This window comes from Emys orbicularis, chromosome 12 (genome assembly GCF_028017835.1).
Source record: "Emys orbicularis isolate rEmyOrb1 chromosome 12, rEmyOrb1.hap1, whole genome shotgun sequence".
In the NCBI taxonomy this organism is placed as follows: domain Eukaryota; kingdom Metazoa; phylum Chordata; order Testudines; family Emydidae; genus Emys; species Emys orbicularis.
The window spans coordinates 31,003,001-31,029,410 of record NC_088694.1 but is presented as its reverse complement, the minus strand read 5'-3'; positions in this window follow the sequence as shown (position 1 = coordinate 31,029,410).

The window sequence follows — 26,410 nt, the reverse complement described above, 5'->3', positions numbered from 1 at the left end:
GCTCAGCAGACCCCCTGAAACCAACTCACAGCCCACAGGGGCCTCAGACCCCTGGTTGAGAACTACTGCTGTATGCCATTATCTAAATCACGGATGAAGATATTGAACAGAAGGAGCGATCTCTGTGGGACCCCACTCGTTATGCCCTTCCAGCTTGACTGTGAACCACTGATAACTATTCTCTGGGAATAGTTTTCCAACCAGTTATGCACCCATCTTACAGTAGCTCTATCTAAGATATATTTCTCTAGTTTGTTTATGAGAAGGTCATGTGAGACAATATCAAAAGCCTTACTAAAGTCAAAATATACTACATCTACTGCTTCCCCTACATCCACAAGACGTGTTACCCTGTCAAAGACTGTGCTTATGCAATGCTTACAGTACATTGGGTAAGGAGGAGGGGGGTTGATTTTCATGCATTGTACTTATCAACGACATGACCACTTATGAAATGGGGGTGAGAGGTGGTTGAAACCAGATTTACAGTATGGATTGATGTAGGTATCTGTATTGAGAAATAAATAGTGTTTGCATACAACTTCCAAGTTGCCCATTATCATGCGTTTACCTTTATTATTTGAAATACACATGATATGATGTGACTCAGGGATGGTAATACAATTTCTTAATAAAATAAAAACCTTTATTTTTGAACATTTGTTAGAAAAGCACAATATTAAACCATTGCCAGGCAAGCCAACTGCCATTAGCCCACCAAAACACCAGTACACCAAAACCTTTAACAAAACCATGAACAAAGTGCATGAACAAGTGCAAACACAGTCAAACAATTTCCAAAGCCTGAAAACCCCTACTGTGGCATGTCCCCTGCTCACTGTTCTCCTTTTCCTCCTAACGCATTTGCTGCTCACTTGGTGCCAGGTCAGGGAGGTGAAGGCATCCACAGGGTAGGGATTCAGCGTGGGGAGCTGCATGGGGTACATTTAGGGATAGGTCCTGATTGCATGGGCCACCCAGCCATGGAATTGTCCGAACTGTTCCTGGTCTGCAGCACATTGTACCATGGAAGGGGCTCAGGCTGTGGGGCGGCTGCAGCAGGAGCCTGCAGTCTTGCAGCTATTAGTAAAAGCAGCCACTCAAACAGTTCTGTCTGCTGTGCTCTATCTTCTTCCCTTAACCACTGTTCCTCTTCCAGGAACAGCAGAGCAAGGGCCTGTTCCCAAACTATAATCCTGTCCTCAAGCTGTACAGCTAGCTTCAGCCTTTCCACTGGCCTCTCGTCCTGCCTTTCCACTTGCCAGAAGTCCCTGTCTCTTTGGTATCAGACCTTCTTGTTGGCCCTATGCAGAATGGCAACCATACGTTCAGAGAAATGCTTCCTCCTGGGCCCGTCCATGACAGTATGTTGAGCTGTTGAGATACAACAGGCTGTAAAGGTCAATAGGCCTGGAAGTGGATGACCTGCAGAAGGTGATTGTCTCCAGTGTCTCAATACAGGAGCACAGAAAAATTCCTTTTGGAATTTCCAGGGCATGAAATGTTACTTTCTAAAACTGTACTGCAATATATCCTTACAGGGACACTTCAGACCACAGAAGCTCCCTGGACACAGCTGGGTTAATTGCAGTGAAAGATGTGCACAGAGAATGGTAAGTTAAAAATCACAACTGCTTTTTTCTAAATATTGCAGACCAGTTTGGGTTTTGGGGAAGGTTCTACATAAGTTTTCCCTGCCATTTCAGGCATTCCCCATTTTGGAGGGCATTGCCATTCAGGAACCACAAGAATAGTTAAGAGAGCTTTTATTCCAAGCTAGCCAGCCAGATTTTATTCCAAGCATGCCACCGAAGTATTCAAAAGTATGGTGAGTGAACAGCACATCTACGAGTGAACTGGACTGATCAGCTACCGAGGTGGCCCTGAAAAATATGCCCTTCCCTGAACTGTGACTCCTTATCTGGAATTCCTGCTATGGGAAGAGTTTGCAGCTATCAGCACCTGGGGCTGGGTTATAATTCATGAGGGAATCAGCAGGAAGCCGCACTAGCATCCACATGGGTTGGTGCCTTCCCACAACTTCCAATACAGACTGCCTGCAAACACACCGAACTCCACACACATTCCCCTGCCTCCTCCTGACACGTTTCAGGGCTGCATTCAAACCCCAGGCCTATTTGGACACATGATTTTGTCTCCCATGGACCACATGGATTACATTGAACTGAAATGGACTACGGTTGTACATGGACTACATTTCACCCTCCCATCACCACCATTCACTGTTTTGCAAGCAGCTCATTACACCATTGGGTTGGCAATGTAAGGTTCTTGTTTTTAACAAACCAGCATGTCCTAACAAAAATTTGCATTTTTCTAGTAAAACTTCACTTTTAGATGCTTGTGTCACTGTTTGTGCTTCCCTGTCTCTATTTGGAACTCCATGTTGTGGAGAGGCGAGGGGACGTCAAGGCACTGGCATGCAATCCGCTATTAGTGGATAACTGCTGCTATCCAGGATCCGTAATAACTTTTGCATTGGTTCGTAAAATGGAAATCCCTCTCATAGCTACATCAATAAATGCAAAAATGGAGCCAGAAACTTACCTGGCTCTGGAGCAACTTCTGACTCTTCCATTTCTGCTGCATTTCCGCAGTGGGCTGCTCCTCAGGGGGGCCATCAGAAAGCTTCTTCAAGTACAGTCCCAGGATGTGCTGCAGCTGCTCCTGCAGCAAAGCCTCGTTGGGGACTGGTTTCATCACCAGCGTCACTTGAGTGGCTTCATCCAGTGCCTGCTACTGGCTCCATTTACCAGTCTGGTGAATTTCCAATGCTGCCAGCTTCTTCGCTGTTTGCTGGTAGGCATAGTCATTCCTGGTACTCTAATCTGGCTGTGCTCCTGTGACCAGGAAGCAGAGCGCTTGGCGAAGGACTTTTCTGATTGGTGGCCATTGCAAACGCAGGAAAAGGTTCATTGTGTTTGCAGCTCAGCGATCAGAATAAAATGGAAGGATACTTGAACAAAGCGGGTTGCCTACATTTCCTGGGAGTTAATTGGCTACTCATGGGATAGAGTGGACAAAGAACACCAGCCCATGGGCTTGTGGGATACAATTGGCAGACACCTAGGGTCTGAGTCCAGCATGGCTGCGTCTGCATGGTGAAATGGTAGAGCTTGATCCCGGGTCCCGGCTAGACTGGACTTGGACCCTCCATCTCAGTGAAGTCCTAGGACCCTACAGTTGAGCCCAAGTGATTTGTGTGTAGACAGAAGGAGAGTTAGAGCCTGAATCTGAGCCCAGGCTTACATGGCACTGTAGACATACCCATGGTTGTAACTTGTGGGAATGAGTTTGGTACCTGCCTCACTGCACCCAGAATCGATGGAGTAGGAGATGGTACTGCTGCTACCACCTATTTTATTACTTTTGGCCATGGAATTAGAGCACTCACCCAGGATGTGGGCGACCCAGGTTCAATTCCCCCATCTGCCTGAGGGGGACAAAGGATTTTACCAGGAGTCAGGAGTATGCGCTAACTGCTGAGCTATGAGATAGTCTGAGCTGGGGAGTTCCCACAATCTCGCCTGTTGAAGCTGTTCTACTTTATAAAGACATACAGAGTCACTGGGCCAAAGCAAGAGAGTGGGAAGTGTCTATAGCCTGGCAGTGAGGGCAGCCACATGAGAGACCAAGGGGCCAGATCCCCTGCTCCAATGACTTCTTCATTTAGCCACGGAAAGGAGGGGCTGGTCCATATGGAATGAGTGACCCAAAGGTCAGGAGTCTGCTTCGAAAGGTCACTGAAATGTTATAATAAAAAGGGATGACCCTTGGTGTCCTGCCTGGAAGTTCAAAGTCAAAATTTCAATAGAGGATATTTCCCATGCCCTAAATGGCCCAGGATAATCAGTCCTAGCAATATCAGGTCGTTGCAATTTATGTACTTATTGTCATTGCCCCCAGTCTGCCTAACCACAGGGGCCTTTCCCCTCTAATTTCTTCTCTCCTCCTCCCGGGAGTGGGGAGGGGGAGTAGCCTCTCTGTTCAGGGGGCAGCCAGGGCCCCAGTAAAAGCCAGTCTTGGCCTCCCTTGTAAGACAATGAATTGCTTGTATCTCCTCTGGGTTCAGCCTCACTGACGACTGGAGCTCGTGCTGTGTGTCCCACACATTCCAGCAAGCCTGGCTGCCAGGAGGAAACCACCTAACTTATCCCACCCAAGTCTGGCCATTGGTGGGCTGCAGCCCACCCTGCCTCAATTACCTGTCCCTGTATTCTGATCTGTCCTAGGGACTCTAAGCAGCCAGCTGGGTCTGAGCAGTGCTAGGAATACAAGCCAGCCTTCAGTTTGTCTTTATGGCTATTTAATGAGCTCATTTTCTTGTACACTATTGATTTCTCTGGGTGCTGCCGAGAGAGGACTTGTCTCTCCCTAATGAAAAGTGACTCAGCCACTTTGAATGGTGCCATGGTTTAAATATGCAGGCAGGGCCGGCTCCAGGCACCAGCCTGGCAAGCAGGTGCTTGGGGCGGCCATTCTGGAGGGGGGGCGGCACGTCCAGCTATTCGGCGGCAATTCGGCGGACGGTCCCTCAATCCCGCTCGGAGCGAAGGACCTCCCGCCGAATTGCCGCCGCAGATCGCGATCGCGGCTTTCTTTCTTTTTTTTTTTTTTGGCTGCTTCGGGCGGCCAAAACCCTGGAGCCGGCCCTGTATGCAGGATGTGCTAATGCAGAATGGGCAGGGAAGCAGAGCCACTTGCATTCTCTTCTGCCGGCGTGGTGGTGTTCAGGGACTGTGCTGAGAAGGGGCCGCTATGGATTTAAAACCACAATGATTTCTTCATTTCATAATAGTAAAGCTATTCCATCCTTACAGATCAACCAGATCCTGGCTTCCTAAAGCTTGAATTTACATCATATCATCGCAATGGAGGAAGAAGTGCCTTACTGATCAAATGAGCCAGAACTGGGGTTCCCCACTCTGACTGTGGGGTTTGTTTGTATTATCACCTTGCACTGGCTCTGCCCAGAGACCTGAGTGTCTGGCACACCACACCCGGGGACTTCTGCAGGATACTTGTTTTATAAAGGGGTAAGCCAGAGTACAGAGAAGTCATGTCACTAAACAGTCACCCAGTGACTCGGGACAGACCCTAGGAACCTGACTCCCGGCTCCCCCAATTTAGCCTTTAGTGAAAGAAGAGGGGAAGAATGGACCCCCACCAGCTAGTTCCTCACTCTCTGTGCCTCTCCTAGCCTGTTCAGCACAGAGGAGCTGAATCCCACTGATTGCAGTCACATCTCCACATGGACAAACTCCTCCCAACTAACTTCTCTTCTATCCAAGCAGAAGTCTCTGGCTCATCAACCACCAACTGCTCTTTGCTCTCCAATAAGCGCCCCTTTGAGTGCCCTTTTTCTCAAGGCCATTGCATAAAAGCACCCTCACCATTAAGAACTGAGTTTCCCAATGTCCCTCTCTCTCATCTTCCTGGCCAACCAATGCCTGGGAGAATTCACTGCTGCTCCCCCATGCTAGTGTGATGCTACTGGAGTGGGGGAAAGCGTCACTTCACTCTCCTAATCTTAGCGAGACAGGGACCTGAAGAGCTCTGTGTGGCTTGACGGCTTGTCCCTTGCACCAACAGAAGTTGGTCCAATAAATGATATATTACCTCCCCCACCCTGTCTCGCTAATATCCTGGGACCAACACAGCTAACAACTTTCCTAATCTCAGCATTTAATTATGCACAGGCACAGCCTGTGCCCCTTGTCTTACCTTTCAGTTGCAATACCAACAACAGCAGGCAAATCTGGAGGCAGTAGCATGCTGGGAACTGGCAGCATCTCCTGTGGCTAGCCCACACTGTCGAGAGACCTGAGTTCTGCTCCTGGCTCCACCATCACCTGCTGTACTATCTTGGACAGGTCCGCTGTTCTCCCCATTTCCCCAAATGTAACATGGGGATAGAGCTAACTACCCCCCTTCATAGAGCTGTTAGAGAATGCTGGTTACATAGGCTATGTAGTGTTGTGGTGTAGCCCAGAAAGGGGTTACTGTATGAAGAGAACCCTGCATTGTGTGCCCAGACACTTCCTTGGCAGGTGGCCTTTGCCTAGGTGTAGGCTGTAACCAGGAGTACTCAGGATCGTCCTGTGCATGCCTGGGTTGGAATTGAGCACACAGTGCAGGCTGACTCTGGGGCTCTGCAGCATAACTGACTTGGCATTCTGCCCTTGAGCAGTAAGATATACCCTTGCTAAAAATCTGTACTCAGACACCGAGATCAAAGCTGTCAGCCCTGGGTACCTGGAGCTGGGTCTCTAACTCAGAGCAAGGTGCTAAGCTGAAAGCCACATGTCCTGCACATCTGCAGCTCCCAGTGGGGAAAGGGGAAGGGTGGGTACCTGGCACATCTGAAAGTCTGGCTATTTTTATTTAGGTGCCTAATTTTAAGCACCTGAGTTTGCAAATATTGGCCCTCTGTTCTGAGCCGAACTAAAGCCCTCCCTAGCCCAAAGAGTCTCTTTTCCTCTAGTCCATGCAGCTGGCCCCTACTGGATGATGGCGAGACTCCCAGACTCTGGGGAAGAAAGGCAGCATTGATCATGTTTCATACTCACCCTTGAGCATCAGTCAATAAAACACTAAAGAGGCACTTAAACCACAGGAATCTCCCCTTTAATTGCCTCAGTCTCTTTCCCCCCTCCCCCGTGAGACCCCTTTCTCCCTTCTTTTGCCTCTCCTTGCCCTCCCCCTCACACTCCCTGCGCTTATCCCTCTGTGACGGGTTCCCTCCCAGATGCCACCTGGAACTGGGGTACCACTGAGTCCTCTGACTCACCAGCCTGGGCTCCCTCTCACACTGTGCTGCTGTGACAAACTGCAGACCCGCTCCCAGTCCTACACTCCCACCAGCATCCACACAGGCAGGGACACACCCAGCTGCAGTTACATGCAGTATCTGGCCAGCCACTGCATGAATAGAGAGGCTACAGCCAAGATAACCCCAGCTCCTCAGGCACGCACCCCCCACACTCTGGAATATAAACCCAAAATTAGACTGTCTTGCGCTGCACAGGGAACTGTATAGCATAAGCTCATAGAGTTCGCCACTTCCTCAATGTGGAGAGGAAATGCAACAGCCTTTGCCCCTTAAGCTAAGATTTCCAAGCACTTCATTCAAACACACTGGTTTAGATAAAGCAAAAACATAAGATAAGTTTATTAACTACAAAAAGATAGATTTTAAGTGATTATAAGTGATAGCAAACAGATCAAAGCAGATTACCTAGTAAATAAACAAAAATGCAAACTAAGCCTAAGATAATAGAAAGATAGGATATGAATTAGCAAATTCTCACCCTGGCTGATGATACAAGCAGGTTTGCATATTCTCAAGGCACAAGCTGCATTTGCTTTGCAGCTTGGGTTTCCCAGGTTTCCCTACACAGGCTAGAAATCCCTTTAACCTGGGTCCAGCACTTCCCCCAGTTCAATCTTTGTTCCTCATGTGTTTCCAGGACTCCTCTTGTGTGGGGAGTGAAGAACAACAAATGGTGTCACTCCCTGCCTTATATCGCTTTAGGGTCAGGGTTAGGGTTAGGGTTAGGGCAGGAGTAATAAAGGGTTGTTATCCTTGTTGTGTGAACCGAGAGCAGCAGAACTGTACCTGGCATACCCCGATGGAGGGATTCACCCTCAACTGAATGGCACTTGCTAGGCAGGGGACATGGGTTACAAAGCCCAATGAGTTGAGAGAGGGTGGGGATAGGTACTTGTACCTGGTGGTATGGGCCCTGTTTAAGGGTCCTAGACACTATTTGACCCCTTCTCTCTCCACGGTATAATAAAAGAACTTATTGAGAGTCTTGTTAAACTCTGCAGAGCTGAAATCACTGATATCTAGGTATTAGACCTACTTTGGGACAGTGTCTCTATTGCAAGAGTCTGCCCAGTGTGCACCAGCAGTGAGGCTCCCCCACTAATCACTGAAATCACTGAGGGCTGTGTTAAGTGGTGGACCCTGAAGACATCTTGGCGAGTGACCAGCCAGGCAGCTGGTGGAGAGGCGTGGCCAGCAGGCCGGCTGGCGGAGAAGGACAGAGCAGAGCCCCTCAGAGAGGTGTGGCAATTGGCCCACGGGGCAAAGAGCGAGTGCCCAAGCAGCAGAGTGTGTAAGGTGCCACCTTACCCCCACTTCCACCCAGGCTGGGAGGTGAACTCTGCAGATGAACCTCTGAACTCTGGGGCTGCACTGGCCAAGGACAGCAACTGTGAGTGGGGTGCAGAGAAGGGACGGGCACGTTAAATGGACTTTTGGGTTGCTGGACTTAAGAACCTGAGGGAAAAGGACACTGCCCAACTTACTTGGGGGTGGGTCTTTTGCTCATGGTTTATGTTTATGAACCCTAGTTGCAGTGTTTTCCCAAATTAATGCTGAGTTACTTCCCTCCTTTTATTAAAAGTTTTTGCTACACTCAGACTCTGTGCTTGCGAGAGGGGAAGTATTGCCTCTTAGAGGTGGCCAGAGGGTGGTGTGTAATTGTCCCAGGTCACTGGGTGGGGGCTCGAGTCGGTTTTGTGTTGTATTGTTGAAAAGGAACCCCTAGATACTGAACCCTGCCCTTATTGCTGCTGGCTCCACCTGGCAGAAGGGTTACACATACCTTACTGAGTAATAGCAGCCATTACTTACAGGCTGTCTCAGGAAGGCTCACCAGGTGGGGGATAAGCTTCTTCTAAGGCCTGTGGTTTTTCCTAATGGCCCTTTACCTTGAATAGGCTCTTCACAACCGACTATCTAGACTGGAAGCATTTTGCTTAGTGGGTGTCACCCAGATGTGACTACATTTGAAACACAGATACGTAGTCAATATTCATAACTTCAGATACAAAAATGAAACATGCATACAAATAAGATAATCATATTCAGCAAATCATAACTTTTACAATGACATCTTACACGTCCCGTCTTGGCATCATAATTATGCCATAATCATATTATAATAATATTGCTATGAAGAATATGGGGTGCAGTGTCATACCCTCCTTCTCCCATTTCCTGCCCTCTCAGACCAGCCATTTGCTGTGTCTCCGTTCTGCTATAACACAGCTGCTCCTGCGTCCCCAACCCAACAGGGGGCCCTGTTGTGAATAGCCAGAATCGCTGCCCCAGATCCACCTCCCATGAAATGGAGGATAGAGAGGAGCAGGCATGTATGCAAATGCGGCTTGCGTTTGCCCTCTGCACCGGGCAGTGCAGATCTTTCCACACCAGCAGACACTCAGCCATGGGATGCAATGACATGGCCTGATGGGGGCTTTTCCTCCTTCTCTTTTCCCCACTCACTCTAGGGCCTTGGTGCTACACAAGCAGTAGGTCAGCAACAATTTTCCGGGAGACTCGACGAAGCACTGACATATTCCTGACCTTTTGTGCAACGTTCTCCAGACGCTTTACAAAGTCTCCTGAGCCCCATTTCACTGATGGAGAAACGAGACACAGAGACGGGAAGAGACATGCCTCAGGTCCCACTGTAAGTCAGTGGCACAATGAACCTGGAGTTCTGTGTCCCACTGGACTGTGCTGAAGGGCCCAGATTCCAAGAGTCCCATTTTAATTTGTCCCTGGGAATTAAAAATTGAGTTGTGACGTACCGAAACATTCAGCCATTGGAGAGCAAGTTAGCAAAAGCTTGAGGTCTGTGGGCTAAACCCTTGGAAGAGGTAATCTGGAAAAGGCAACTACTGATAGTTCCAAAACAGTGTTGTGCCCTCAGGCTACGGGCAAACAGTGAGGGGTTGTTCTGATGATGTAATGTTTTAAACATAGGCTTTTCATTGACAAAGGTCTATTTCCACCACAAGAATCCACACCTTACCCTGGCTTTAGAATAGGCTCTTGGCCTGGTGGAGAGTGTGTGCTGGGCAACAGGATGTCCATCCCCTTTTAGAAAGGGGCTTGGGATGTCTCAAAAGGGCTCTCCCCATAGGAGCTAGAACCCAGGATCATAGGGGTAGGGGACTACTGACACTTCTGCATTGCCATTGGACGCTCAGCTTAGCCTTTTGTTAGAGGACCCTGTGAAGCTAGGCTCAACAGGAAGTACTGCCCAGCAGGGCCTGAGTGGCAGCCCCCCACAGCCCACTGATTGGCTGAGGCTAGTATTTAAACCAGGAAACCAGTCTGGGGAAATGTCTGAGCAACAATGCAGAGTGCCTGCCTCTCTCTGCTCCACACCTTGCTTACTGCAGACCTAGATGCTGGCTTCTGACCCTGGTTTGTCCTCGACTTTGCTATTCGATTGCTGTCTATAGCCTAGCACCTCACCTCAGCTTCCTGGAATCCTGACACAGCTTGACCCTAACCCCGCTCGCTACCTGTCTGGTGCCTGCACCTTGGTGCCTGACCTGACTTCCTGGTGTTCTGACCTGGCTTGCTCCCAATCCCATGACTTTTCTCCCAACTGAAATTTAGCAGCTGACCAGTCCACACAGGCCACCCACAGCCCAGCCTAGACACTCACAGACCAGGACGGACTCACTGTGGCTTGTCCATGCTAGCTAGGCAAAGAGTGTGAAACCCCTGGGGGCAGCATGTATTTTACATACTGAATTGAGCTAACATTGATTCTTGGTGATAGATGGTGTCTTCCTTGATCGACTGCTGGAGAGTCTTGGAGCTGGAGTTCTGAGGAATGGCCCTGGGTCAGCTCTGAAGAAAGACACAGCCAGTGCTTACATGCAGTAATGACAGGGCTATGGAGGGATGGCTTTGAGGCTGAAATCAAGCAGTATCTGGGATATTCCTCTAGTCTCTAATGAGACCTGGCTCGGGGGGAAGAGCCTTGAACCAGAACCTCTCAGAATCCACTCAGTAAAGGGAGTGCTGCTCAGTAGCACGGCAGACCGGCAAGACAGAAAAGCCTCAGCTGAGGACACCAAGGCCACTGGGAAGCTAGCCCATGCAGGGGAGCAGATGGATGGGAAAGATGGTTAGTTGCCATTGTACCCCAGAGAATCCCAAAAAATCACTGCTTCCCCGTGGCAGTGACACACTCTGTGCATCAGGATGCAGAACGCAGTACTGAGAGGAGGGAGTGACCATTCCATCCAACACATCCCCCAGCTGGACCATCTGGGATCTCACATCAACCCACTGTTGTGAGAGAGAAAATGTCACTACCTAGGACCAATAAGCCCACAAGGAAATGCCAGCCTAGGAACCAGGGATGGACTGCATGCCTAATGAGATATCAGTGTCTATATCCAGGGCACTGTGGGACAAGAGTGCCCATGGGAGTTTCCTAAATCCAGTCAGGAAGCTAGTGGAGGTGACCTCGGGGAGAGGATAAGCTTTCAGCTATGAAAAATTACCCATATTCTTAAATGTTTGAGGGTGGGCTGGGGTCTGTGGAAGACAGGAGGAGAGATACTAAGGTGCATGCTCTGGCTGATCTCTGCTCGTCTCTGAGAGCTGGGCAAAAGTTTTCAGCCCAAACTGTTTTGGACAAAAAATTCTGGTTTGGGTCGACTGAAACGTTTTGTCGATTTTGGCAAATTGCCTTGGGCAAAACCAAAAAGAGAAATTCTTGGAAATGTCATAATGAACATTCCCCAAACTAAACTTCTTGATTCTGGGGGGAAAGACTCACAAGGGGATATAGGAGCCATTCACAAAACTGAGGTGCTTCCCACCCCCTTTTTAACCTGCAGACCAGTGGATACCACTCTCTAGTGGGAGACCCCAGGTAGAATCCCTGCTTTGGAGCAAAGACTTGAACTTCAGCCTCCCACATGCCCTGTGCATACACCAACCCCCAGGGTATAGTCATTCTCCCCTTTGTTTTCTGGCCCAAGGACTATTCAAGTATTTTATACAAAGTGGAATGGTTTCAACATAGGGTGACCAGATGTCCCGATTTTATAGGGACAGTCCCGATTTTTGGGTCTTTTTCTTATATAGGCTCCTATTACCCCCCCACCCCCGTCCTGATTTTTCACATTTGCTGTCTGGTCACCCTGTTTCAACAGGAGAGACTGAGAGAGACCAACTGCAGAATTCCTGCCAGCCTGGTGGTTAGGGTACTGACCTGGGAGGTGGGAGATCTACACTCAAATGCTTGCTCCAGAGCAGGGATTCAAACCTGGATCTCCCAGGTGAGTCCCCTAATCACTGGGGTAAATGCTGGAAGGGGGCAGTGGCACCACCACCATTTGGGGAATCTAGCGCTTCACCTCCTTCGTGTTTGTTTAAAAGTGCCCCAAGTGAAACAAAATTCTTCTGACTTTTTGATTTGGTGAAAATTCCAAAAAGTTTCAGTTTGACACATACTGAATTTATTTTGGATTCTTTCAGAACTGAGCACAGAGCCGAAAAATCAGTTACTCAATTAGCTGTAACCCCTGTTTAACTGGTCATTGTTCTCCAGCCACTTTGTGCTACTCCAGAGTGGCATAAATCAGCCCGAAGGCACTGACAAATCTGTTCCTAAAAGTCAAAATAAACAATTATTTAACATTTTAAGCTATACATCTTCAAATCCTTAGAAATATCACAGGGTGTCATCCTTTGGGGGTTTATGATTACTGTTTATGGATAAAAATTTTAATTACTAACAAGGGAATTCCCAGACAGAAACTAAGTTAAGATAGAGTTAATATTGAGTATGTGTATCAGTGAATTAAGGTAAAAAAACATTACCAGGAAATTGTAATTATCCTAGAAATAAGCCTTACAATCCCATTAGATTCAGAGTTAAGGTTAAACTTTATAGAAATACAAACATGTTCAGGTATGGAAATGCACAGTTAAGGCACCCAACCATCCCTATCTGGCTTTGGTAACAAGCTCTTGAAATGTGATTAACCATCAATCTAAGCTTGCCAAGGCATAGATAAGAGCTCTAAGGAGAGGGGGGAAAAGAGACCCCACCTGAACTGGCAGAGGGCCTTGGAGATTTACATTCCTGACATATCCAAATACCAATGACAATTTCCAGGATAAATTAGCAATGGACCAATTTATGGATGCTCAGCTGGGACTGGGATCTGCAAATCAAGATCAGCGAAAGGAGGCCAAGGACAGTCAAAGATGCTGTGGAATTTGCCACAAAGCTTGAATCTTTCCTTGTAGCAGCACGCCAGATGATGGAAGCGGATTGCCATGAGCCCTGTAAGCACAGCTCTAAGGGTACGTCTACACTTACCTCCAGGTCCGACGGCAGGCAATCGATGTTCTGGGATCAATTTATCGCGTCTTGTCTAGACGCGATAAATCGATCCCGGATCGATCCCGGAAGTGCTCGCCGTCGACGCCGGTACTCCAGCTCGGCGAGAGGAGTACGCGGCATCGACGGGGGAGCCTGCCTGCAGCGTCTGGACCCGCGGTAAGTTCGGACTAAGGTACTTCGAATTCAGCTACGTTATTAATGTAGCTGAATTTGCGTACCTTAGTCCGAAGTGGGGGGGTAGTGTGGACCAGGCCCAAGATGTGTGATAGAAAAAGGGAGTTTCTAAGCTGGTTCACGACATTTTTGAAGAATTGGAAAAATTGTTAAATTCAGTTTGTGAAACAAGGGCAATTGGCAATAATGCAAAAATTAAGGGAGGCAGTTCAGATAATGCTGGTACTGTGACAAAAGTGGCCACCAAAACGATCATTATAAATTTAAGGCTGGCCAGGACTGTGCATCAAAGTGCCTAGCGAAAGCACCTCTCCCAGTTCAGTAAGCGGGGGGGGGGGGGGGGGGGTGCCAAGCTGAAGGGGCAAAGCTTGGTGAAGGTACATGGATCAGCCCTGCAATTTTTTGTCTAGATCTGCGTAGTTGAACAACGATGGGACTTTGACTATGAGGTGTATAATAGCAGCTGTGAAATGCGCAGGAATAGTGGACACTGGCTCAAACATAAGTTGTTAGCCCAGACTTGCTAATTATGCTAAGGAATAGGGGATCCCAAACTGAACCACCTAACTGGTCTGAAATGGAGACTGTGACTGGGGAGAAATTCGGTTTGCAAATTGGACCCCTGGAATTCAAGCAAGAAGTCTGGCTAGCCAAGATACTGAATGAGCTAATAATTGACTTGTATTTCTTTATGACTAATCACTATGGAGTCAATAACAGGAAAGGCATTTTACAAATTTACTCTGGAGAAATTCTCTTTAAAAACGAAGCCGAGGTAAAACAAATGGTTTGTAGGCAATTGGTTTGCAATACACCAGTTGTCCAGCCCCCAGCGGCAGAAACCATAGTAACAGCTCTCTGCTATGGTAGCTTGCAAGCAAGGGGAAGATGGATAAGACATGCTTTGAGACACAAAACTTGAGGGAATTTTACCTGCTAAAGTTCTGGTGGATCTGAAGCAAGAATGAATCCCTGTTAATTTGCTGAATGGTTCTGACAAACAGCAAATTATAAAGAAAAAGGAAACACAGTTGCAAAATGTGAACCCATGGAATTAGTAAATGCTGGTACAGAAGAAGAAAAATACAAGGGAAAAAGGGGTGATAGTGACTCCCAGAGTTTCTATTGGAGTTGATTCAGCACAATGCTGTACATTTAAATGCAAGCAGGACAGTCTACAAATTTCTGATTAGGAATCAGCGGTTGTTATCTCTATCCACCAAAGATATAGGTGTGCTGTACTGGTCCAGCACAAGATTGATACTGGGGAAGAACAGCCTATTAAACAGCCCCTCACCATTTACCAGCTGCAAAGAGGGAAGGAGCTTTACAGGCCATTGTGGAAATATATCAGGGAATGTTCAGGGAACCAGGACTTGGCAGACACACTTTGAACATAAACAGGATTGCACCAAAGAACCACTTGGCTTGTGTCAGTGATTTCTCCTCCTAATGGAAACAGCCCCTGAGGCCCCGAGTACCGGCTAACTAGGCAGGCCAAAAGGGGCAACAGAAGCAGATGTCTTGTTTGCCATGTTAAAATTCATCTTGATGTTCCAAACTGCTTCCATGCGGATGTGAGCTAACCTCCTCTCCAAGTAAAATTCCTTCATCTGGATGCTGTGAACTGCTTCCAGCTTTATTTGGATTAAAGAGAAGATATTTCAGGAAGGATCCCTGCTGTTTTGCTTGGTCCTTTTCCTTCTCAGCCTTTCGTTTACGATACTCAGCTCCTGAGGGTTTTCTTTTTCCTCTTTCTGCCATGGGGCATTGGAATGTTGTTATGTACTAACTGCTCCCGACTGAAAGCATTATAGCATTAAGGATGGCTGACACACCATATGGTTGGCGATTTAAACCACACTGCAGCCATCCCAACATGTCTTTTCACTGCTTAAAGGTTCAATGATTAGTAACATATACTCACTTACCTATTAAAACAGTTAGTTACAGCGTTTACATGGAAACAAAATGACCTTTTTCAACGTTAAAACCCGACACCGGTTGTTTGGAAAGTAATCCCCTTCCTCACGGTTACCCGCTTGGAGTGTGACATCATCACTTTTGTAGTCTATTAAGCGTTAACGCTGTTACTTTTCTTTCATGGACCTTATTTATTACATGTGAACCAGTTATAACAAAGAAAAGTTCATAATTATACAGCCTGATAATAACGCTAAGGTTTAATAATGCTTTAAGATACTCACATTTTGGATTTATAATGCTGAAAGATGTTATTCTTTATTCTTTGGCACTAAGAAACACAATTTTCACAGTATTCGCTCGATTCTTAACCATCTACCTGCGACGTGTGTTAAAATGACCATTTGACATTTATCAACGCGTAATATCTCTGCTCTACATGAATTTACGGCTATGCGACTTTGATGTATATTAAAGTTAGGTGTCATTAGTATTGCAGTTCTTGCCGCTGGCGGATGTGTTTCATTGTGGCTGAGTTATTGCTTATCAAAATGGCGGAGTGGGTCATCTTGACCCTATGTCGCAAATTGGAAAAAATTTTTGCTAAAATATTATTTATTTTTGCAGTAAATAAAAAAGTTGACGTTAATAAATTCTTGGAAATGTAGAGAAATGAATTATAATTCATATTCCCTCCGTATGCGCACGAGAATTGAAATAATGACATCTTTGTTATTTTATTTGTATTTTTTTTCTTTTTCATTTTTTTTTCATTTTTTTTTTATTTGATTTTTTCCCTCAAATTTGGCGCCCCATTTAACTTGGCACCCTAGATGACTGCCTAGTTCACCTATATGGATGGGCCGCCCCTGCCTGTATAGCACAGGCTACCAACACCTGCACACTAAACCCAACAACCTACATGAGACCAAAGTGTCACAGCAGAAAGGAGGCTAGGCTATGATGTGCCACATGCAGAGAACAGGAGGAACCGAGGTGCACCAGGACCTGAGGCCCCTGCAATGGCAGGGAAAAGATTACCTGAGAGATATGCAGGGCCGCCCAGGGGTTTCAGGGGGCCTGGGGCAAAGCGGGGGAGCGGACATTAAAAAAGGCACTACCCGCTGAGGCGCTTGTACTCACCGGGCAGCGCTCCGAGTCTACGGCGGCGGCGGGTCCTTCAGTTGCTCCGTGTCTTCAGCAGCACTGAAGGACCCACCACCGAAGTGCCGCCAAAGACCCGGAGCGACTGAAGGGCCCACTGCCGAAGTGCCGCCGAAGACCCGGACCACCACCAGGTGAGTAGCCAGGGAAGGGATTCTCGGTCAGGGTTCGCGGGGCCCCTGCGAGGCCCGGGGCCTCGAGCAAATTGCCCCACTTGCCCCCCCCCCCCCCCCCCGGGCGGCCCTGGAGATATGCAGAATATACTAGCAAGTGACCAGGACTCCATGTTGCAGAGGAAGGTGAAACACTGCCAATCTGACCTGGGTGAAATTCCTTCCTGACCCCACATATGGGGATCAGTTAGACCCTGAACATGTGAGCAAGAAGCAGCCAGCCAAGGACCTGAGAGAGAGAATACTCAGTGCCACCTCAGAGCCCTGGACCACCCCATCCAGATTCCCATCTCCAGCTATAACCATCTCTGATGCTTCAGAGGAAAGAGACAAAAACATACAAACCAAATACATTGGGGGGGGGGGGGAGACACTTCCTGACCCCTGCAGACAACTGGTTAAAGCCCTGAAGCATGAGCTTGAGGCACAAAAGACATAAACTGGAAGGGACCCCAAGGCTGCTGAGTCCTGCCCACCACCATCACAAGCAATGGGGTTAAACAATCCCACTCATAAATTTGTCCAGCTCTCTCTTAAAACTAATTCAGTTGTTTGCCCCCACAACTCCTGTGGGGAGGCTGTTCCAGAACCTCACCCCTCCGATGGCTAGAAACCTTCTTCTAGTTTCCAGCCTGAATTTGTTCGTGGCCAGTTTATACGCATATGTTCTTGTGCCAACACTGTCTTTTAGCTTCAGTAGAGACTTAGAACTTTGCAACTACATTATCTGAAGATTCGCCAGCCCAAAGATGCAGGGCTACGAAGGACTTTCCCTGTAATTGCTGCTTATTGATACTGCAGGCCAGGATGGAGCTGGGCACTGGAGAGCCAGGAGATCATCTCTCTAGTGCTCTCAATGCTCCACCTGCTGGGCCAAAGCAGCATGGAGAAGGAAGCTGCCTGACTTCAATGCAGAAAAAACAAAAGCTGGAACCAGTGCACGGATGGAAACTGGGACTGTTGGCTGGTGGAGGGCAGGTAAGCTGGGACTGAGATCTGGGAATGGAGATGGGGGGCCAGGATGGGGGTATCACAGCTGAGGGCAGGTGCACCTGTATTCCCTCTGTGGTCCAGCCAGGGCACCCACTCTAGGCTTCTGGCTCTCAGCTATCACCTCTCTTGGATGAGACCTGTCTCTCTCCCACTCTTGACTGGGGTTTTTCCAGGCTGCACAGTTCCCTGCCTATACTATTGTATTCCCAGCAAGTCAGATGGCCTGAACAGGCCAGTGTTTGTGCTTGGCTGTCTCTCCAGAGCCTATAAACAGCGTGATTGTCAAAGATATATGTTACCACTCAGCTCTTTATAAGCAAGCACATTTGTTCTTAAGGTGAAAGCATCACAGAGAAAACAGTTTAAAAACAATAAAAGAAGCTACATGCATGCTAAGAAGCTGATCAGAGATCATCCCCAACTCCAGCAGGGGCTGCAGCAGGAGTCGCTCCTTGAAATCACACCAAGGAGTTTGTCTGTGGTTGCTAGTTCATAACAGCTTCACTGCAGAACCAGCCCCCCATGCATAGGTCAGTCTTTCCTGTAGACAATCTGGGCCTTTGATCTTCAGATTCCAGGAACAGGTAATCAGTAGACTATGGTCACTTCCTCAGGGCAGAGCCACAACATAACTGGGGGAGCGGGGATGGAGAACAGGGGCAGATGATTTGAGATGGGGAGGGGTAAGACATTGATTGAACAAGAAGCCGGGGCAGGAGATGGGACTGGGACTGGTTGGGCAAAGGGATTGGGATGAGACACATGAGGGATGGAGATTAAGAGTGATTAGATGAGGAGAATGGGATGGGGTGAGAGGGAGACAGGACATGGACAGAGACATGCTGGAGGGGACAGGCCAAAAGGGATCAAGCCTGGGGGCAATTCCACAGCCTGGAATGAAACCCAAGGTTCTTGAGTCTTGCCATTCCTCTGCTATCAGCACATATCTATAGAACCCATTGGCTAAGCGTCTCATCCCCTTCTATTGCTCATCTACATAGCGAGTGACAACCCACTACTGCTGTCAGTTACTCCTTTAGTTCAAGTGGCAGAGGTCTGTGTGGTGGAGCTAAAGGTTCTAACCCTGCTGATGATCCACTTGGGTGCCAATCTGATGCCACATAAAGGAATTTCTGTTTTTTAATTTGCTTTGTTTAAAAAATGAGAAAATTACACACACAAAACACATTAAAAGCACATTATTAAGGTCACAAATACAAGCTCCTAGTTCAGAAGCTAGGAAATGCCAGAATTAGGGATGCTTGTACAGCCTTAATTAGGCCCCCTTTTGTGTTTGCAGTTTTCAATTACATGATCACATAATATTTTTTCATCCCGACCTCATTCAGTGCACAGGCAGGACCTGCTCTGGGGATGAATCAGGGTTATGTAGGGAAGGAGACTGTTGTTTTCAGGACCCAGCCTTATTTGTTTGCAGAAGCTGGCAGGTTTGTAGTGCATGAGACAGTGGAGTGCCAGAAAAGAAAGGATAGTCTCATAGTTAGGGCAGTTGCATGATACCCTGGAAATTGGATTCTATCCCTGTCTCTGCCACAGAATTCCCATGTGATGCTGGGCAAATCACTTGAATCAAGCCTTTCACAGGTGGTCACTAATTGTTTCTTATTTTCTGAGTAGCCATCTCGAGACTCTGGGGTCTGATTTGTACTAGAGCTGAACACTCAGAGCTGCAAATGAAGTCAATTTCAAGGTAATCCGAGGAACCATGCCAATTTTAGAAAACATTGAAAAGCTGAGTCTTAAACAGAAAGCGGGTTTAAACCTTAACTACAGAAGGTCTGGTGGTCCACAGTAATGGAGCTGTGATTTGAACACATAGAGCGCTACGTAATGCTAAGCACTCTGAAAAGTCAGGTCCTAGGCATCTCTTGTTGGACACCCAAAATTAGCACACACTCTGGGCCTTAGTCTCTCTGGCCCTGATCCACAAAGGTACTTAGGCACCTAAGACTGGGGTTTAGACACCTAAGTCCTAGTTTTAGGCTCCATTGAGATCCACAGAACTCCCTCCAAGCCCTGTAGGCACCTAACCTCACTCAGTGCTTACGTTTTCAGAGTAAAAGTTCCCTCAGTGTCCATGTTTCTGCCTCCTGGCATGAGCACCGGTACCTCCCTCCAAGCATCCGAATACCTGTCTCCTGCCTAAGCCCCAAAGCAATCCACAAAACGTAAAAACATAGAATCATAGAAGATTAGGGTTGGAAGAGACCTCAGGAGGTCATCTAGTCCAACCCCCTGCTCAAAGCAGGACCAACCCCAACTAAATCATCCCAGCCAGGGCTTTGTCAAGCCGGGTCTTAAAAACCTCTAAGGAAGGAGATTCCACCACCTCCCTAGGTAACCCATTCCAGTGCTTCACCACTCTCCTAGTGAAATAGTTTTTTCCTAATATCCAACCTAGACCTCTCCCACTGCAACTTGAGACCATTGCTCCTTGTCCTGTAATCTGCCATCACTGAGAACAGCCTAGCTCCATCCTCTTTGGAACCCCCCTTCAGATAGTTGAAGGCTGCTATCAAATCCCCCCTCACTCTTCTTTTCTGCAGACTAAATAAGCCCAGTTCCATCAGCCTCTCCTCATAAGTCATGTGCTCCAGCCCCCTAATCATTTTTGTTGCCCTCTGCTGGACTCTCTCCTATTTGTCCACATCCTTTCTGTAGTGGGGGTCCCAAAACTGGATGCAATACTCCAGATGTGGCCTCACCAGTGCCAAATAGAGGGGAATAATCACTTCCCTCGATCTGCTGGCAATGTTCCTACTAATGCAGCCCAATATGCCATTAGCCTTCTTGGCAACAAAGGCACACCGTTGACTCATATCCAGCTTCTCATCCACTGTAATCCCCAGGTCCTTTTCTGCAGAACTGTCGCTTAGCCAGTCGGTCCCCAGCCTGTAGTAGTGCATGGGATTCTTCCATCCTAAGTGCAGGACTCTGCACTTGTCCTTGTTGAACCTCATCAGATTTCTTTTGGTCCAATCCTCCAATTTGTCTGGGTCACTCTGGACCCTATCTTTACCCTCCAGCGTATCTACCTCCCCCCCGCATAGTGTCATCTATGAACTTGCTGAGGGTGCAATCCATCCCATCATCCACATCATTAATGACCAGCATTTGTCTGCCTAACTCACATATGGGACCCGGTCAAGAGGCATGCTCAGAGGCTGCCTACCGGATTGGGTGCATTTCAAAATCTGGCCAGAGGAGGAGGTGGGCCAAAGAGAATGAGACTGACGCTCTATCCCAGTGGTTAGGGCACCCACCTGGGAGGGAAGAGATGCAGGATCAAGTCCCCCTGCTCCAGTGACTATTTAATTATTTATACACCCTGGAACAGCTTCAGCGACTCAGCAAGCTCCACATCACCATGGCTCAGTGGTTAGAGCATTCACTTTAACATGGGAAACCCTTAGTCAAACCCCTTTTCCCCACCAGGCAGAGGGGGGAATTGAACTTGGAGCACCCACATCCCAGGTGAGTGCGCTAACCCCTGGGCTAGAAGTTATACTGTGAGCATTGCCATCTCCTACCATTTTGTGCAAAGTGAGGCAGGTCCCTAACTCATTTTCATAAAGAACTACTTCAGCACCTGAGCTGTACGACTTCAGGAGAGGGGTTCCTGGGTGTGGAGCACTAGCAGAGGTAGGCACCTACCTCCACAAGAGGAGAGGGGCTTAGCACACACCTCTCTGTTTGGCACCTCTAATTGGCTAGTTTTGGTGGCTTCCAGCCTAGTGTGCTGGCTTCATTGTATAGGGACCCTGGGTGCCAAACTCAGCTTTGTGGATCGCAGTGTGTCCCTGTGATTGTTTAGCTGCCTATAAGCTGGGCACTGCGATGCTGAGCATCACAATGCCAAAGCCTCTTTGTGGATCCGGGCCTGTTTGCCTCAGTGCCCCATGTGTAAAATGGGGTCAGACCCCCTCCCCTCACAGGGGCATTGTGAAAATAAACTCGAGTGTTCATTGAGCATTCACCCACTGTAGTGATGAGTGTCATAGAAACTCCAGTCCCAGGTGCAGTTTGCAGACAGGACTCCAAACAGGCCAGAGAACTCCATTGTATTGTAAATGGGCCCTGTGACATGATGGCTTTGTCTTCCATGGCTTCCAGTCATGCATCTGCCTCAATTTCCCCTCTCATCTCAACTCACTGTCTCCCCCTTGTGGCCCTCTGGCTCCCAGCATGGATGGATCACTGAGTGTCATAGCCCTCTAGCTAGCTAAGATGGGTCCATCCCTTCTGGAGAGTTTAGTGCAGCCAAGCAACCATCTGGCCTTCCCTGGGTGCAGTTGTTTGGCTGCTCTGTTGGTGCAAGCCCAGCTCAATCCCAAGTAGGGCCTTCCCCATCCCTTCCTCTATTTCCCCTGGTGGGACATTTGTCCCTCCTGAGCTTCTCTGTTTCTTCTCTCTCTGTAGGCATAATCAATCTCCTTTAGCCCTTCATGGGACTCACCAGTTTTTACCATGAGGGCACCAGGTGGGACAGGGGGCCTCCTTATTTCCTCCTTCACTAGAAGCCCCTGACCTGAGGCACCTAACAGCTGACTCTGAAACTGAGCCCCCAGCCCACACCAAAGCTATATTGCTCAGGCCTTTTCCTTCTCTCTTTTACCCCTCCCTGTGTCATGCACTGCTCGTACCTGGTAGGTTTCAGGTCAGACTCTTGTACCAGATATGGTCTGGCTACCAAGCTTCCATTGTAGTGAGAGATACTACAGTGTGTTCTCTATAAGATCCTTTAATGCACTGCCAGGTATAGCTGTTGTATGCTCAGATAAGTTATGTTACACATGTCACCACCTAGTGGCTGAATAGTGCAATACAGTTTAGTATTCCATTATATCTCCCCCTTTAAGTTTTACATTCCTACCATTTACAAAATTTACACTATCTTTAAAGTTCAGTATGGATCAGTCTGTTAAGTGTCTCTAAATGGTACTGTTTTTCTAATTATATGACCCAAACTCATAATTACTTGGCCATCTGGCTGTCCATTATTTGCAATGACTGCTCTGGTTGGTTTGGAATCTTTGAGTTCTGTATCCACCATCTGTAGAGTTTGATCTGTTGATTGTTCTTTCTGAGAAATAAATGGTTTCTATTGAACTCTCCTCTGTCGGCCCTAGTCACATATAATCTGGGCAATTAATTCTTTTTCTTTACAACAACTAGAGTTGTCCATCCTTTTTCTCCATCTAGTTCGACACAAATGTGGTCACTAGACCCAGCAGTTCTGTAACTGAGTGATGTCTGTTGTAGCGGTGTTTGTAAGCTTTTTTTTTGCTGTTTTATCTGATTTGGCTACTCTTCATGTCTGGCCACTCTGGAGACAGATTATTTTCCAAAGTTGGAAACAGTAGTTCTTAGTTATCGTCCCATCAAGACTTGTTCTAGACTATATTCAGTAGCTGCTATTGGTGTTGATCTCTACTAAGAAGACCAAGGAATGGATCTTGCTGCCAATGGATTTTCTTGGCGGTTTGTACAGCTTTCTAGCCTCACCATTTGCTTGTGGATAATGTTAGTAATATGCTAGTAATATGATCAGAATCATATTTTGTTCAGAACTATTTAAATTCTGCTGTATTGAATTGTGGTCTGTTGTCCATCACTGGTTGTTCAGAAATACCAAAATGAACAAAAGTGCACTTCAGTTTCTCGATAACACTGTTACATGTTATACCTTTCAAGTACATTATTTCTATATACCTGGAAAAATAGTCCACAACAACTAGAAACTGATGTCTTCTGAATTCACATAAATCTGCAACTACTCTCTTTCAAGGTCTGTCTGATAAAGGTGTTCAGCATTGTCTCTTGAGGTTATTTTTAAAGTCAGTAGTCTTTCCATGAATATTCAGTTTCACTCGCCAGGAAGGTTCTGTGTCATCACAAGTGATAGATCCAAGAAACAATGGCTCTTGATTGTCTGTAATATTAGTCAACTCCCTGACTGCTTTGGTACAGAAAACAGCTGCAAAATGTCCATATTTTGTGCATTTATTATATATTTCACCTTTAGCCGGACACACATCTTGAGCTATGACATTTTCCACATCTTGTGCATTTACTCTGAAATGCTGTGTAGTTAGACTTGGACTTTCTCATAGCCTCAGGGCTTTTATGGTAATGACTCTTAACATTTATGTTATGTCAGTTTACAGCTCCTAGGCTAGTTTCAGGGGTTTCAGATTGCTCCTGTCTTTTCTTTTGCTGCTTGACTATTTCAGTCTGCTTTGCTATCTGCGTAGGTGTGGATAAATTTAAGTCTGTCTTTAATTATACCTGTTTTGAAAGGTTCTTATCTGATAACTTAATAATCAGTCTGTACCCAATAACCAGCCTGTCTGTGATATTTTCATGTTTTGCAGTTCCAAAATCACAGCTTTTGGTCAGTGTATGCAAAGCTCTTAGAAAAGATTAAACATTTTCCCCTGGTTCCTGAATTCTCTGGTGAAAACATAGAATCATAGAATCATAGACTTTAAGGTCAGAAGGGACCATTATGATCATCTAGTCTGACCTCCTGCACAACGCAGGCCACAGAATCTCACCCACTCACTCCTGTATCAAACCTGTGTCTGAGCCATTGAAGTCCTCAAATCATGGTTTAAAAGACCAAGCTGGAAAGAATCTTCCAGCAAATGACCCATGCCCCACGCTGCAGAGGAAGGCGAAAACCCCCAGGGCCTCTGCCAATCTGCCCTGGAGGAAAATTCCTTCCCGACCCCAAATATGACGATCAGCTAAACCCTGAGCATGTGGGCAAGACTCACCAGCCAGACACCCAGGAAAGAATTCTCTGTAGTAACTCAGATCCCACCCCATCTAACATCCCATCACAAGCCATTGGGCATATTTACCGCTAATAGTCAAAGACCAATTAATTGCCAAAATTAGGCTATCCCATTATACCATCCCCTCCATAAACTTATCAAGCTTAGTCTTGAAGCCAGATATGTCTTTTGCCCCCACTACTCCCCTTGGAAGGCTGTTCCAGAAGTTCACTCCTCTGATGGTTAGAAACCTTTGTCTAATTTCAAATCTAAACTGCCTGATGGTCAGTTTATATCCATTTGTTCTTGTGTCCACATTGGTACTGAGCTTAAATAATTCCTCTCCCTCCCTGGTATTTATTCCTCTGATATATTTATAGAGGGCAATCATATCTCCCCTCAGCCTTCTTTTGATTAGGCTAAGCTTCCTTTCATAAGACAGGTTTTCCATTCCTCGGATCATCCTAGTAGCCCTTCTCTGTACCTGTTCCAGTTTGAATTCATCCTTCTTAAACATGGGAGACCAGAACTGCACACAGTATTCCAAATGAGGTCTCACCAGTGCCTTGTATAATGGTACTAACACCTCCTTATCTCTACTGGAAATACCTCGCCTGATGCATCCCAAGACTGAATTAGCTTTTTTCACGGCCATATCACATTGGCGTCTCATAGTCATCCTGTGATCAGCCAATACTCCGAGGTCCTTCTCCTCCTCTGTTACTTCCAACTGATGCCGTCCCCAGCTTATAACAATAATTCTTGTTATTAATCCCTAAATGCATGGTTTGCACTTTTCACTATTAAATTTCATCCTATTACTATTACTCCAGTTTACAAAGTCATCCAGATCTTCCTGTATGATATCCTGGTCCTTCTCTGTATTGGCAATACCTCCCAGCTTGGTGTCATCCGCAAACTTTATTAGTACATTCACACTTTTTGTGCCAAGGTCAGTAATAAAAAGATTAAATAAGATTGGTCCCAAAACTGATCCCTGAGGAACTCCACTAATAACCTCCCTCCAGCCTGACAGTTCACCTTTCAGTACAACCTGTTGTAGTCTCCCCTTTAACCAGTTCCTTATCCACCTTTCAGTTTTCATATTGATCCCCATCTTTTCCAATTTAGCTAATAATTCCCCATGTGGAATCGTATCAAATGCCTTACTGAAATCGAGGTAAATTAGATCCACTGCATTTCCTTTGTCTAAAAAATCTGTTTCCTTCTCAAAGAAGGAGATCAGGTTGGTTTGGCACAATCTACCTTTTGTAAAACCATGTTGTATTTTGTCCCAATTACCATTGACCTCAATGTCCTTAACTACTTTCTCCTTCAAAATTTTTTCCAAGACCTTGCATACTACAGATGTCAAACTAACAGGCCTGTAGTTGCCCGGATCACTTTTTTTCCCTTTCTTAAAGATAGGAACTATGTTAGCAATTCTCCAGTCATACGGTACAACCCCTGAGTTGACAGATTCATTAAAAATTCTTGCTAATGGGCTTGCAATTTCATGTGCCAGTTCCTTTAATATTCTTGGATGAAGATTATCTGGGCCCCCCGATTTAGTCCCATTAAGCTGTTCGAGTTTGGCTTCTACCTCGGATGTGGTAATATCTACCTCCATAGCCTCATTCCCATTTGTCATTCTACCATTATCCCTAAGCTCCTCATTAGCCTCATTAAAGACTGAGGCAAAGTATTTGTTTAGATATTGGGCCATGCCTAGATTATCCTTAACCTCCACTCCATTCTCCGTGTTTAGCAGTCCCACTTATTTTTTCTTTGTTTTCTTCTTATTTATGTGGCTATAGAACCTTTTACTATTGGTTTTAATTCCCTTTGCAAGGTCCAACTCTACATGGCTTTTGGCCTTTCTCACTTTATCCCTACATGTTCTCACCTCAATAAGGTAGCTTTCCTTGCTGATCACTCTCATCTTCCACTCCTTGTAGGCTTTCTGCTTTTTCTTAATCAC